A 12,863-nucleotide genomic window follows, 5' to 3' on the forward strand; every position below is an offset into this window, starting at 1 on the left:
TAAATAGGTTCAGAGATCTACCAAGAAAGAAGAGCACAATTTTGCATTTTCAAAGCAGCATACTTCAAGTTTGGTAAAAGAAATCAAGGGCCAAGGCATTCTGACCTGCTGTTCTTGGTCTTTCAAATGAAAAGCCATCCCCATGTGGAGCCACTGTTAGCTACCTATACCAATAGGTTTCATATTTCATGATTGGCAAGGAAAGGTCCAAATATGCTCTGCTTTGATGATACAAAGATCCCATATTTCCATAAGGAGACTAGGTTTGTATATAGTTTGATGTGGACTCAATTTTGATGGATGGTCCAACAGCCTAATCTGGATCATGCCATGTTTTAAATTTTCAGTTGTAGAATAGAGAAAGAGGTCTGTCCAAACTGTTTAATCTTGGCAGACAAGTAGTTTAGGTAGAGAAGAAAGGCTCCCAACTGCTTAATCTGGGACCTTGGAAGAAATAAGGGTAGAAGTAGATAGAAAAACAAAAGAAAAAACCAAAGAAAAGAAAAGGCAAATAAGGGTCTGCAAGCCTAAGTGCACCCTCCAAGAAGAAACAAAAAATGCTAGGCAAATAGATGGGTAGGCAGTTGGGGTTGCAGAAATATCAATTCTTACAAATTGCTTGTGTGGTAGCCTTGTTCATAAAGCAAAATCAATGAATTAAGAAGGTGTTCTTCTCCATCAGGTTGCAGCAAGCAAAGAAGCATGTCTAACCTCCCTTCCTCCCCTCTTCCCATTCATTACTAACATCCCATCATCAGTTGAGATTCATGGAAGAATTGGTGGTTTTATGGTGGTTCTTAGTCCTATTAGAAACCACATTTCTTGTCTAAAACTCTTTTTATTTTGATCTACTCCCTAAGCTAAGTTATTTTCAAATAAACTTAGTGTTATCTCCCCTCATCCACTCCTTTCATCCATATTAACCCTAACTCTACTATATAATTCCCCTATGCTACCCTTTTCCCTAGTACTATAACACCATGGTGTATAAACCCCAAAACATTGTATAAATATCCCTCCCCTTGGCATTATAGCCAATAAGTCCTCTGTCAGGGATCAAATGACATCTGGTCACTTTGATAAACCTAAGTCTAAACCCATCCCCTCTTTTGAATTCATTTGGCCCAGTAAAACCTTCATTTGCTAAAGAAAACCCTATAAAAGACCTTTTTTACCCATACCCGCTTTAAGGTGTTAAATAAACACAAAAAACCCACTTTTTTCATTTATCCAAAGTATGGGCGTCGTGTTATTTTTATATTAAAAGGGCATTGAAAAACCTTTATAAATCCGCCTATACCAAGAGGTCTCTGCCAAGCACAGATCCCGAAATAAATATTAAAATAACCCCGCCCCCTTCCGTATTGTCCGATCATTTCACTAACCCGTCAACCGTCGGATCGGACCCCTTTGATCCGACGGCCCTCATTCATATCGGAGCGGCCCCGACGTCCGACAGATACCTTCCGATATCTGTCAGAGGGTGACGTCAGGCCTCCGCCACGCGTTATCCCTACAGCTTATCGGAGGTACGCCTGACAATCCCCTTTCCGTATCAAGAGCGGTGCGATGAGAATCCACTAACCGCTTCCAGTTTTTGGTAAATCCGCCCGGCCAACGTCACCACCACGTCATACCCACGTCAGTGCCACCCCGCTGTCGCGTCAGCTCCTTCGTCCACCCCGCGCCGATATGTCTGCCACCTCATCATCCCCGTGGACCAATCATAGCTCGCCACATCACCCGATGACGTCATGCTGACGTCATCCGACCCTGACCCCACCCGATGACTTCATGCTGACGTCATCCAAAAAACGCGCCAATATGCCAAAAATCCATATTTAGGCCAATTTTCGCATTTTTTGATACTTTTGCCAAAAGCGTTGTTGCTGTCTCTGCATGATTTTTACGTACTAAACCTGCACCAACCTGCTGAAATCAATTTGGAGACCTACGACGCACCATTTCTACAGACATTTGTGACCATTGCTCGCTGTTTACCATGTATTTTCCCTTATAAATCCTTCATATGCCTACTTTGTCTGTGAATTCCCTCAAAAGAGCTTAAAAGACAAAAAACTTGCAAAATCACCGGCAAAATCTCTGTGCCTAGTCCCCAGTTACAACTGTGAGCTCGAAAAACACCAGCTGAGCCTTGTTTACCCACATTTTCATAAAAAACTGTACTCTGTGCGCGCAATCGCGAAACAACTTACTCAGACTGTAATTACCTGCTAAAAAAGACAAATTGAGACCACACATTGGTCTTATTTGAACTTCAAACAGTATCTCAATTGCTGCAGCTGTTTCAATCACCCTCTGTTCCATACAATTCACATTTCTCCATCAAAGGAAACTCTTTGTGTTGCTCTGCATAGCAACTCCATCCATAAACTTCGGAGAAATCATGGACCCACCAGTAGCTCCAATAGCGTTGAACGTTGCTCCACTGAATGCCCCTCAGAGACAATTGGACTAGCAGTCTCTGGCAGACATGGACTATCAGAGTTCAGAAGAAATGCTGATGAGGACTAAGTTCCGCATTCACCTGCTCAATGAATTGAAGACCAAGCATGAGACTGGAACAGATGTGCTGGGCATATGGGACTCATTCCTCCCTATTTTTAAGCTCCCTCAGGTTAGACAATTCCCTGATTTGATCCATTTGTGTGCTGAAAACTATGACCCCACTCAGAGGGTAGTTCTCGACCCTTCAGTCTCAGTTGTGTCTTATGTCACCCCAGAGGCTATCAAGGATATGCTCTGCTTCAGGACTGAGAAGAAACTGGTCCCTCTATCACTTGTAGACCTGATAAATCAAGGAGCCAGAATGACAGATGCTCAGGTCACCAAATTAAACCAGCTATACATTGACTCTGAGTCTGTGATGTATCCTCCTATCAATCAAGTATACCTCAACCAACTGGGCAGAGATCTTGCAGACATGATTAGTCCCATTTTGGGCTACAACTCAATTGAGTTTGTTGATCAAACTGTGCTGGTAATGATGCTCATGTTTGCTCCTGGCAAGTCTCCTATCTGCTATGACTATGCCACCTATATAGCAGACAAAATACATGAGCAGCTAATGAACCTGGCAAGAGAAAGAGTGTTCAGATATACCTCTTACATTTACCACTTGATCTTATATCATCAACATCAGAAGTTCTCTTTTCCAATCAAAAGAGAGGATGCCCAAGGCAATCCAAGATCAGTGGTCTATTGGTCCTCTGTTTTCCACTCTAGATTTGAGTCTCCTTATACTTATTGTGAGTTCATAGATCTCTTCATCCACCCAGCTATGTCAATGATGATGGGCTCACCTCCTCCAAGGCTCACTGATGAAATGCAAAGGATCCTGCAGTTATCCAAATCATACAGCATTGGGGACTGGTACTTTTACCAGAACCACACCGTCATCAGGATGTATGGGTGTGAATTGCCTCCCTACAGGCTACCCAAATATGTGCCCATGAGGTTGTTTGCCCTAGAATACTTCAGGCAGTTTGGCAATGTTGATGTGCTTCACTTTTCAGGCAAAGGCAAGAAAGCACAGTTGAAAGTTAGGAACCAACTTGGCCACTTTGTCTATAACCACAGGGAGGAAGGTTGGAGAGAAGCAGACAGGATACTTGAGTCCCTTGGCCTTCAAACCAGTTTCCTCTGGAAACCTTATGACCCCAACCACTTCATCACTTTGAGAAGGCTCAAATATAAGCTCTCTGGCTATGATCATGTAAAGATCCCTCACGTTGAAAAATATGCAAACCAAGCAAAATGGAGGAGAGGAACCCTAGAAGAGCTGGTTACACAAGAAGAGCTGAATCAAAGAGCGTTGAGGAATCTAAAAAAGATGGCTGAGCTTGAACTTTGTTCACAGGTGTTTTCCCTTCCAAGCACACAAGTGGGAGCAGTTGCATCCTACTCGACTGTAAATCAGCAAGCACCCAAAGCCACTGAAGATATATCAAGCAAAGGCAAGGAAAAGGAAATGGAGACCGAGAAACCACTTCATGAGAAGGTACAGCAACAGCAGCAGCAGGTACAACAACAACAACAACAGGAATTGCAGCAAGAAGAAGGGCAGCATGACAAAGAGTAGCCCCCACAGCAAGAAGGGACAGTTGAGGCCCCAATTTTCACAGAACAGCAGGCACAAAATATTGTGCCTCCTAGGCAAGAAACATCAGTTGATGCATCAATCCTCCAAACTCCACAAAAGGAGGATACCAGCAGAAAAAGGGACAGAGAGACTCCCTTGACCACATCAGAAATTCGGGGTGAAAAAAGACAGAGATTGAATCCTTTCTCTGAAGAGGAAATTCCAATAGGGCAGTCTCTGGGCATGGGCCCACCTAGTAGGGAAGCATCTGCAAGTTCCTTCCAAGAGGAACAGAGCAGAACTGTGGGAGGAGAAGTCAGCTCCTCTAGCCAGCAGAGAGAGGGTGAACTGAGTATTAAACAACAGTTCATAGACATAAAGAAAAGAAATGAGCCCATATAAATACAGTTGTACAATCATTTGCTAAAGATGGCTCCCACTAACCAGCAAAGGCTGATGTCTGCTTCGATGTTAGTGAAGGCAAAATGATCATGAGTCATTTTTTTCCAGTTGTAGCACAGCCCCAGTCTCATGCAGATTATATAAGGACCAATCTTGAGGTCCTTGCCAAAGACATCCACCCAATGGATAAAATTGAGTTGCACAAACAAACAGGTGAGATGGTCTATGCCTCCTTGGCAGATAAGACATTAGATAACTACAGGCTAGAAAATAGCCTTAATAATACAGCTGCCCAACTTGAATTGGAAAGGGCATCATCTCAAGCAAAGGACAACAGAATAAGGTCCTTAGAAGATATAATTATTGAGATTGGGCATGATCCCAAAGATATCAAGGGCATACATGAAATATTAAAGTTAAGGGATGCAGACATGGCTGCTTTGAAGAAAAAGATCAAAATGCCAGCCACCATTCACCCTCAAACAGATGAGGTTTCCCAGTAGAGGCATGATCAAGAGGCCTCAACCTTGCTGGTGTCTCTATATAAGCAGTTAATCCAGACACAAGAAACCCTGGGAGAATCAGAGGTTGCACAGGCAGCTTTGAAGCAAAGAGAAGAAGGTCAGACCTTCTAGCCTCCTCCTGAAGTAATAAACCTGGAGGAAACTGCTCCAACTACTGTTCCTCCTCCCCAACAAACAGAACAGGCAGCAAGATCCACCTCAGCAGCCCCACCAGCAACAGAGCAGGCCCCTAGCTTGGACATGCAAAAGCTGAGGAATGAGATCCAGGCCCTGGAAGCTCAAATGACAGAGCTGAATGAGACCAGGGATAAATTGGCCAAAGTAAATGATAGATATGACAAATCCAAGCAGTCTGTGGCAGAAAAGGGCAGGGAGATAAAAGCCCTCAAAGACAGGATCAAAGAGCTAGAGAATGAGCTCAGATTAGATAAGGTTGTGGTTGAGCTAAAAATAGTGTTGTGGGCTAATATTGGCCAATCTATTAATGACCAATGGCAATATATTGAAAAAATCCATGAGTAGTTAGAGCTCATTCCAAAAGCACAGACTGAAATTCATAGATCAAGAGCTGCTCTAAGCAATATGCCTGAAATTGCCACCAGGATGATTAATAACAATAGAAAAAGTACTCAGTTGGCTGCCATGGGAATTTCAAACAGAACTGAGCACATTCAATTAATCAAGAGGGTTCTCCCCTTGAGAAACTTGGTGCAGACATTAGAGAGAAGAACCCAGGACATGCAGACTATGGTAAACAGGTTTATGGAGAAGTTTCAGGTATTGGAAAACAGAGGGCTCCCTAGCTTACTAAACAGCGCAGGGAGACTGTTCACTCATGAGCAGTATGCCAAAAGGGTTAGTGCATTTGCTACAAGTCAGATCAATGAGAAGCCCAGCACATCAGAGGAAACAGGGCTAGCCACAGGACAGACTCTCTACAATAGAGTAGAGAGTTTATTTTTTATAATGAATGAAATCAAACACCTGTTTGAGGTGCCTCCCAATTTTTACAAATATACAGAGGCAGAAGAGACTATGGATGCAATTCTCAGGCATCAACTACCTACAATAGAATGGTGGACTAAGGCCATACAGATGATTTTATAAACAGGAGGCCATTCTAAAAATTTTGTTCATAAAAATGCAAATTGTCATACACAAGACAGTTTAAAAGAATCAGCATGCATTAAAGATGAAAGCTGAGCCAACTCAGCAGAACTTACGGCCAACAAGGCAAGGTGATAAGCTACAGGTGTCTAGGCCGAGAAGCTACAGCAGAGCAGCTCCAAAAGCGCATTTCTCAGCATTAATGCAGATCACTCCAACCGACTCAGTGGCCTCCAAAGGCCAAAATATCTTCTGACAAGCATAAAGATGCATTTACTTTGTATTCAATGATGTAATAACTTTCTTATCAAATATCTTGAAAAGTTGGTGAACGTATTCATTTCTGAGATAACTTAGCACTCAGATATTTTGTATAACCGATGGTATATATTTGCCCCTCGCACAAGCTTGAGGGGTTGTTGTTGATTTCTCCTGAAGAAGTTCTTATGTTGTAATCCTTTCAAAGTTTAATAAAGAAAGTGATGGAATTTCTCGGAGTTCTGAAGTGTTGAATGCGTTCTGGTGTCTGTTGAAAAACTGCAGGATTCCTGTGTACCTCATAATACAATAAGTTTTTCTATAACTCCCTTTGTTATGTGTTTTATTCTCTTACAATCCATATGTGTTTCTAAATTCTAAGTTTTTAGCAACAAAGAAAAAGAATAACCTTCAAGACTTATTCATGCAATACCCTGAGTTCAATCTATGTTGTTAATGAATGTTTTCTTCAGCTATAATCTTGATAAGTGTAATTCTTAATTGCTGCACTTTCAGAATATATCTTTCACAGTGACCTTTGTTTCAGGAATTCAATTTTTCTCCTGAGCCACATGTTTCACTTTCACTTCACCAGCTTAATGGGAAATTCTTAATTGCTTTCTGTTGGCTGACCATACAACACCATTTAAGTTTAAATTTTGTTTGTTGAGATACCCAATAGGCCCTGCAGTCTAAACATCATCACCCCAGCATTTCAAAACATTTCACAGCTCTAGACTCCATTGCCCAATGATATACTATTGTCTGAACACTACATCTTAAGCACTGAAAGAAGTCCTTCAACCAAAACATAAACCAAAAACCTGAGCATAATAGCTAGCCTAAAACACTATCAAAATAGAGACAAATCATAAAGAGAGAGCCCTCTCTGATTACAGTTTGGCTAGGAACTGTGATCCAAAGATTGGTTAGTGGTTACCCCGGCCATATTCCCTTGGGAGTCATAGGGAACAACCTGGGTGTTAACAACTTCCTCCACGCATTCCTTCCAAGAAATATAATACGAGCTACCCTCAAGGGCATACTCAAGCCTTAGACCATAGAACACCATCCTGCTAGCTCTGAAGAATATATCTGCAAACTCATTCCTCCTACAATGACAACTTCAAATTCTCTTCTTTACTTTGAATCATGCTCTGATACCATGTAGAAATTAATTGTAGATTCAATACTTCTCATGTAATGTTATAAAACATAAGACGGAGGGCGATGAAATTCGAACCATGGTTTAGGGTTTGACAGCTTCGGCGATGGCAGCCTACCCATTGGCCTGGACAGGAAATGTTAACCACATGCTATCACCTTCACGAGCGTTTACCATCTTGCATTCCTGCTGACCACCTCTGTTTGTAGATCATCTGGTCTATTCGCGGTGACCTGCTCTATACACCTCTCTAACCCAACATTTGTCAGTTGGGGCATTTCTTGGGACGGTTATTTATCTGTTGTCGGTTAACATGGAGGGCGACATTGTTGATTATTCCGAGGATCCGTTCGCACTGGACCCCCACTGGATTTTTTTTCCTCTGCATCTTCCGATCACCTCCTCGAACATCTCGCTGGAAATTCCCACAACCCTAGCTGGAGCACCTGGGGTTTACTCGGTGCCAGAATACCCTGCTTTCACCATCTCGGCTTAGCAGTCTCATCCATTACCTGGGTCGTCATCTTCTTCTTTTCCGTTTCCCAGATGCCCTGAAGCGGTGGACTTCCCACCTGACTCTGACCTCCCCCCTCTATCCCCGGCCTCTCTACAGTTTATCTCTTCCTGTCTTAACCTGCCTGATCCCCCGTTACCCTTTGAACCTCACTCCATCCTTTCCCCTAGAATATTCCCTCATCCTCCCTCCACAAGCTCCGCATATGCATCCACCCCCTCCACTGGACCCTACGATCTCGTCCTCCTCCCCCCCCATCCCCAACCCTCCCACCTCCGGATGCTTTGCAGACTCATCTCCTCCTCATCAGGGTTTGACCGAGAACCCTTGTTGGGAGGCCAATGCGATTCCATCTCAATCACAACATACTAGGTTACCCCCAAATTGGCCTGGGCATCCTGCAAAGTGTTTCAAAGGGGTGAAGGCGGGCAATAAGAAGATACCCCTCACATTTGGTGTCGACATTCAAATGGGGGAAGTACTGGATACCTCCAACCGGGTTTTGGTTGGTCGTGTTCAGGGTAGGGCATACTCGGCCACGTGATTGAAGCAGTGGTTGCTGGAGATATGGGGACAAGTCCGCACCAAACTACCGTCAGTGGTTACCCTCTCTCGCAGATGGTTCACTTTGCGATTTCAGAGGCCTGGGTTTATTCCTTGGGTTTTATCAAAACACTGGCACATTGAATTGGCTCTGGTTCTCCTCAAATGATGGAGCCCCCTTTTTTATCCTGAGCGTGAACACCTTGGGGCTGGACCCATCTGGGTCAGATTTCTTGGCCTCCCACTACAATTCGAGTTGGAAGATATATTCAAGTGGATTGGGAATGCCCTTGACAGATACATGGATTACGACAAATCTTACATGTTGACTAGGAATATGTCCATGGTTTACATCCTAGTTTTCCTTGATACAAGGGAAGGTTTGGAGGAAAGTATGCAGCTACATTGGAGGGATACATGCAGGGTACAGATATTGGACTATGAGGGAGTTCCATATCGTTGCAGGAGATGTCACAAAATTGGACATCTGTATAAATATTGTCCCCTACTTGCATCTAGCTCTGCTTCGGTTGCACAACCTGAACAAGCCACTGCAACCCTAGTTCCTGATCTTCATGGGAAGGCACCTGTTACACATGAATATGATCAACTGATGGACACTCAGGCAGCTCATGGCACTAGCACTCGCAAGGAGTAGATTCGTCCCCCATCCCCATGTATCACCAGATTGCACGCGGCTATGGCGGCAGCTACCTTTGAAGCGGGTACCATCTCTAACCCTCCATCCCTCCAATTGTTGTCATCTGTTTACTCTCCTTGCACTTCATTTTGTCATGATGGTACTGTGCATTGTTCCCCCTCTGTTTTATGTACATTGTTTCCATTTACACCTGTTTTCTCCCCCACTCCTCCCACCATCACTTGGATACCAGATTCTCTCTCCCCTACGGAGCCATCCATTGACTCTAATTTGGGACATTGTTATAACCTTCGGTCATTATCTCGCATACTCCTGGGGGAAGGTAGTGGAATTGGAATTACTCCCCTTCCTTCGCACTCCAAGACTGCCCGTGGTAGACAATCCAACATCTCTAAAGCCATCCTCCAAGCGGGACTGGATGTGGTAAAAGGGCGACAACAACCCATTGATAAGGTCCTTAGAGCATTGACCTTCCCCCCCCCTGGTTCTCCATGAAGTGGCTCTCCTACAATTGTTGGGGGTTGGATAGCCCTGCAAAGAAATTAGCCTTCCGTCGTTTGATGGAATTGGAAACGGTGGAAATTATATTCTTACAAGAGACACTTGCATCTGGAACATAAATTACACCCATTCTTGAGGCTATATTACCTGGATGGCACTTCACTACACTAGATGCCCGAGGGCGATCTGGTGGTTTGTTATTGGGTATTGACCCCAGATCCATTAGACTATTAAACTCTTGGGGGGGATAGGATTCATCGGTGCTGATGTCTACTCAGTAGATCTTGGTAGGGAGTTGTTGGCTTGATGGGCCCTGACCCATTTTCAACGTTAATTAGGCAATCAAATCCCTATACGACTAGCCCTTTCGGCATCAATCTGCGGAGCACAGACTGAAGTATCACCCAAAGTAGTATGGGAGGATGCAGGAACCAAGTTTCTACACCTTAAGATGGCATTGATGTTGCTCTATACCCTAACCCTTCGTTCACATAGATCAATAAGCCTTTTAGGGCTTATTGATATACTTCCCTTAGTCATCCTCTAGACCTCCGCGAAGGTCTATGACTATCTTTCGTGTACCCTAATTAGATGATTCAAACACTTATGCACCTCTGTAATTACTCTTACTACTGTATTTACCTAGATCAGCTTAAGTAGTGGATAACTTCAACATGCATTATGATTATCTTTGCGTAAATAGATATTCTTACTTGCATTCATATAACAAAGTAAAACACATAGATTCGCGCATCAATACAACATTAAATAATAAACCCAGTATTCAACATAACATAATCACATGCATTCATAACAAAATTAAAATAGCTCATACGTAGGTAATTCCAGAATAATTCTCTTTGTTGATGTTTAGATCTCCTTTATAGACTCTAACTACCCTGTGCACACAACTGTAGGGGTCTACGCACTCAGCTACGTACTTCTACCCTAGGCCTCTGTGCACACAGCTGCAGAGCCTATTTCCTACGCTAAGACTCTTCGCTCCTAGCTCTCACAGACCCATTACATCAAGGACTCTTCAAAACATATCTAAACTAAACTAAAAATGCCTTAGACGCATCTAAGACTTCCCTTTTTATACAATCCCATAGTCCATGGACCATGGGTAGATCTCCTAAAGCCGACATGACCTACATTAAACGAAGGGCGAAAACCCTTTATGACTCTTTACATCTTTTTTCTCCATGACCACAAAATGCAGAGACTTTACACTTCTTATACAAAACTTGTGCTTTCTGCCCCAAAACTTGGGCTTTTAACCCCAAAATTGACCCTAAGGGAACTGTTCCCAACAGGCCCCCAACACAAATATGGTGACTCGCCCCTAGTTCACTCTACTGGGGTAGATATCTTGTCATGAAGACCTACCAGCTCCCCCTCTACTACTGCAACCTCAGCGGTACACTGCGTCGTCACCTGCTTAACCTGCTCAACTAGCTGCTCTGTCACTGGTCCTGCACTATCTGCCTGTATTTTCTACTATGTTTCCTAAAGACTAGCCAATTTTCCTTCAATGGTGGTCGTGAGAACATAGGCTTCATCTAGCCAAGGCCCCAATCTAGCCTTCAGTACTTCCTCCTTGCGTTGTGCTACGTCCACCTATTCCTTCAGTGCCTTCGCTTCCTATAGCTTCGCCAACCTCTGTGTGATGGCGATGTTGTGCACCGTCGCTTTGACTTCATCATACTTCTATTGCAGTTCCCTTGCCTCTGTTTCTAGCCACTACACATTGGGATCTTCCTGCAAGCTGGTAACTACTTCGAGCGACTGCTCAAAGAGTGAAGTGCAATCCTTCACTGCGGCATCCACTGCGGAAACTGCATCCTTGACAGCTGCCTCACACTACTCTATGACTTCTAGTGGAGCCAAAGGTTGGGCCATCAACTCGAGCTCTATGATCTTAAGGTTCAACTCGAACTGAACCTTAGCTAGCTCTGTCCTTGCGTCGCACACACCTACAACGAGCTTCCGAATTCTAGCATCAACTGGTGCATCTTTTGGGATATTTAGCTCCAGACAGTTCTACAGGCCTCAGCTACCACAACTGTGGTGCACTCATTCTTCTCTGTGATATTCTTAAGGATATCAATCGTGGAAGTATTTTCTACGAACATCTGGGCATTGTTGACCTTCTACTCCCTGATCACATTTAGCACGCGCTGCTCTCTGGCCCGAAGTTCCACGATCACACCGTCTTGAAGGGTGTGAAGGGCTTCACTTGGCAGCATGTCCAAGTTCAACCTAACCTTCTTGAGAGTGCTGACTATGGCCTTTTCAGCTTCCACTTCTGTAGTTAATGCTCCGTCCAACAGCATGACAGCCTAAGGATCCAAGGAGCGAACCAGCTTCGCTGCTTTTGAGGTCCCAGGCGCCAAGCTAATTGACATCGCACTATGCTGTCCTACACTGGTTTGCACTTGAGTGGCCTGAATCTGTAGCTTGTTCAGACTTGTATGAATGGAGACCAAGGCTTGCTACTCGAACTATTGCAGCAGTTCCGTGGTTGCGTCCCTCACCATGTCCCCGATATCATTCAAATCACCTTCAATCAAAGTGATCAGTTCAAGTAATGATTTTCTAGCCTTATAATTCTTCTGCGACCCTACTTTTTCCTGCTCCCTAGTGCTCTTAACCCGGAATGGAGTAGTCTCTGGGTCTACACCTCCCTGTCCTGATTGCTGCTCTTCTTCCTCCATCTGCGGCGAAGGAGACTTCTAACTTCTGTCAGAGTCGTGCTCTTCCTCTTCTTCTTCCTCCTCTTCCTACTTCTTAGCAGTGCGCTCTACTTTAGCTTTGTCTTCGGCCTCCTTTTTCCTTCCATTGTCCAACTACTACATTTTTAGCCAGGCCTCTTCCTTCTTTTGCTTCGCGATGGACTTACTAGATCTAGCTCACAAGTCTGAGGCCATGCGCCACTCTGATGGCCAACTCTCTAGGACCGCTGCGATTTCATCGTCTGTTGCCAGGTATGGAATATCATACCATTTTTTCTCGGGGTCCTTCTGTGCCCGGATGGAAACACAGTGGAAGTTCGCTTTCAACTCTACATATCCTGACACCTGCTC

The 12,863-nt window shown here is 44.0% G+C and overlaps 1 pseudogene; it reads right to left on the reverse strand.

The window, feature by feature from the left end:
- LOC149212544 (large ribosomal subunit protein eL21x/eL21w pseudogene) overlaps nt 1-12,494 on the reverse strand; it is a 49,365-nt pseudogene extending 36,871 nt beyond the window's left edge.
- Nucleotides 12,495-12,863: the final 369 nt, after the last annotated feature.

The sequence above is a fragment of the Pinus tabuliformis genome, chromosome 1_1 (assembly GCF_031772625.1).
Source record: "Pinus tabuliformis cultivar Carrire ecotype Pingquan chromosome 1_1, CPIR1, whole genome shotgun sequence".
Classification (NCBI taxonomy): domain Eukaryota; kingdom Viridiplantae; phylum Streptophyta; class Pinopsida; order Pinales; family Pinaceae; genus Pinus; species Pinus tabuliformis.